Below are 3,314 nucleotides of genomic sequence, written 5' to 3'. Positions count from 1 at the left end.
CTCAGAGACACAGGGAGGAGTGCTCAGACACACAGGGAGGAGTGCTCAGATACACAGGGAGGAGTGCTCAGAGACACAGGGAGGAGTGCTCAGATACACAGGGAGGAGTGCTCAGAGACACAGGGAGGAGTGCTCAGAGACATGTGTGGAAGAGGCCAGGCAAACCCAAGAACCAGAAACAAAGCCCAGAAGTAAATGTGATGCCAGGAACAGACTTTTTTTTTCCTGGTCATTTGATTCTTTCTCTTCTTTTCTATTTTGTTTTATTTCATATGAGTATTGTGGGGTTGGATATAGTTTTGTTTTTTTTCTTTTTTTGAAAAACAAATTTTAGTAAAGTTTGTAAGCATGTGTTCTCCCCATATCTCCTCTTTCTCATTTACACCCCAGTGTCCCAAGTGTAGTCCACATACTTCTTGGGATACTCAGGTCAAATATTGTAGTGTGCCTCTAAGTCACTCTCGGTCCCACACATGCAAGTCTGTAGCTAACTTCCCAAAACTTACTTGATTTCATCATATACTACCAACCCAACACCCACTTTGCCCCAGTGAGTTAGGTTCATGCTGGTCCTTGCATATCCTGTGGCTGCAGTCCTCCCACTCTGCCCTTAAGGCCTCTCTGTGGATCATTCTTTCCTGAGAAACTCTCTCTCTTACATGCTTAAGCCACATAACAGCTCAACTGTCACAGGCTTGCCTGATCCATTGCTCTACAATCAATAGTTTACCCTACCCACTCTCTTCTTCCATTCATTCTGTTTTCTTCATAATACTTACTTCTGTTTTGCTACTACATAATACTTACTGCGTAAGACAACTTTCTGGGGTCATTTGTTTCACACAGATGGAAATCAGAAGAAGAGGAGGAGGAGGAGGAGAAGGAGGAAGATAATGGTGAAAAAGAGGGGAAAGAAGAAGAGGAGGGAGAGGAGGACAAAGAAGAAGAGGAGAAGGAAGAAGAAGGGGGAGGAAGAAGAAGAAAAAAGATGAGGAGGAGGAGAAAGGGGAACAGGAAGAAGAAGAGGAGGATGAGGGAGAGGAGGACAAGGAAGAGGATGAAGAAGAGGAAGGAAAGAGAAGAAAAAAGAGAATGAGGAGGAGAAAAAGGAGGAGTAGGAAGAAGAAGACAGGGAAGAAGAAGGAGGAGGAGGAAAAAGAAGAAAAATGAAGAGAAGTATGTAGCTCTTCCAGTGTTGGCAGTTTTGGTATCTCAAGTTCAAACATTGATAGACTGAACTGGCAGACCCAGTTCTGTCTGCCAGAGGCTCAGAGATCCAAGCCCAGAGACACAGAGACTTATGGTTGTCAGCTGTAGAGGTCAAAGGAATTCATTTTTAGGTGCTAATGTCAGAGACTTCTTCCTCTGGGTTATCCCCACTCTTGGCCTGGCCCTTGGCATTTAGTATAAGCCTCAGTTCTCAGCAGAAACCATCGGTATTGGTGCTTGGCACCAGTTTGGGGCACAGCTCCAAACTCATGGGCACCACAAGTCCTCAACAGCAGCTCAGGTTATACCTTGTGAGCCTTGGAGAGGTAGATATGTGGGGAGCCCTCAGGGTTTGCCCATTCGTGAAGTCTTGGAGCAGCCAGGGCCCATAGTCTCCCATCTTTGTCTCACTGAGCTTTGTGCCACCTGATGGTGTTGGTTTTTACTTCTCTCAGTGTCTCGTCTGCCCATCGTCCTTACACATTCCCACCATTTCTCTTCCTCACTGACTCTATCCTCAGTCTGTTCCCTGGAACTTTGTCAGCTGCCCCCTCTCTATTGCTATGGCTCCTTCCACTAACTCAGCAGTGTCAGGTGCAGCCATCTTTTCTGGCCCTGTGGTTTTTTCCTCTTTTCATTACCAACTCAGCCTACCCTATATGTGCTGGCTAGTTTCACATCAATGACACAAACTCAGGTTATCTGTAATGAGTAAGGAACCCCAATTGAGAAAAGGCATCCATAAGTTTCAGCTGTAAGGTATTTTCTTAATTAACTAATGACTGATGTGGGAGGACCCAGCCCATTGTGGGTGATGCCATATCTGAGCTAGTGCTCCTGAGATCTATAACAACAACAAAAAAATGAACCAATCAAGTCATGATGAGCAAGCCAGTAAGCAAGCAGCACTCCTCCATGTCCTCTGCATCAGCTCCTGCTTCCAGGTTCCTGCCCTGTTTGAGTTCCTGTCTTGGCTTTACTCAATGATGTACCACAAAGTGGAAGTGTAAGCCAGATAAACCCTTTCCCCCCCAACTTGCTTTTGGTTGTGGTGTTTCATCATAGCAATAGAAGCCCTTTTGCTAAGATACTAGCCATGACAAAGGTCATAAGTAGGGAAGTAAAAGCTCCCTGGGGATGGGGGCTAGAGGAGAGCACAGGGTGGGTGTTTTCAAGCTGGCTGGAAAAATGAGCTAAAGAGCCAAGGAGGGGTATGGCTGCAGATGGAAACCTGTAATTTGCAGCAATCACAATTGCTTCCAGTTCTACCAATCATAAGACTTACACACAAGGACATTGGCCACAAATGGCATTAGTTTCAAGCTTTCAGTTGGGCCACTGGGGGACATGCTACTTTCTGGTCTGAAGTTAGAAGGCTGAAAAGCTGCTGGGTTAGCAAGGGTCATCACAGCTTACCAAGACTTTGGATGGCTAGAACCCGTACAGGCTGCCTGCAGCTGTTGGAGCAGTTGGAGCAGAGTCTGGAGCAGGTGCTGCAGCCTCAGTAACAGTGGCCCGTGCACCTGGGAGGAAGTTCACTCCGGTGTATACCGCCTGGTGAAAAGCAGCCAGCTTGCTGTGATGTCAGCCCAGCCTGTCACTAAGAGGGATTGCTCCGTTGACAGCTGCCTTCTGTAAGGCAGCCTGACAGCAGGAAGGGTCTGCAACTTCCAATGAGTCAAACCTGTAAACACCACAGCAACCTAGTTCATTTCAAGCCAACATTGAAAGGATGCTTAAAACACGACCTCCTGTCCCATTCTCAGCAGTTTGACTTTTGGGTAATTATATTTGTCTTGCCTGCCACCACGTGACTTGTGTGTGTCTTTGGCAATTCTCAAATGAAGACTTTAAAAGACAATTTCGTCTACTCTACCCATTGCCTATGCTTTGGCTCACTTTGATTTTTTATTTTACTTTATTATTATTTACGTGTTTGTTTGTTTGAAGCTGTTGTTTGAGACAGTCTCAGGTAGATGGAGCTAGCTGGCTAGTCCACCCAGGGCTGAATTACAGGGCCAGGTCACTGCATTTAGTGAGTTCTGAGGGATCTGACTCAGGTTTGAATGCTTTTTTTTTTTTTTTTTTTTTTTTTTTTTTTTTTT

The sequence above is a fragment of the Mus caroli genome, chromosome 9 (assembly GCF_900094665.2).
Source record: "Mus caroli chromosome 9, CAROLI_EIJ_v1.1, whole genome shotgun sequence".
Lineage (NCBI taxonomy): Eukaryota > Metazoa > Chordata > Mammalia > Rodentia > Muridae > Mus > Mus caroli.
This window is presented reverse-complemented; position numbering follows the sequence as displayed.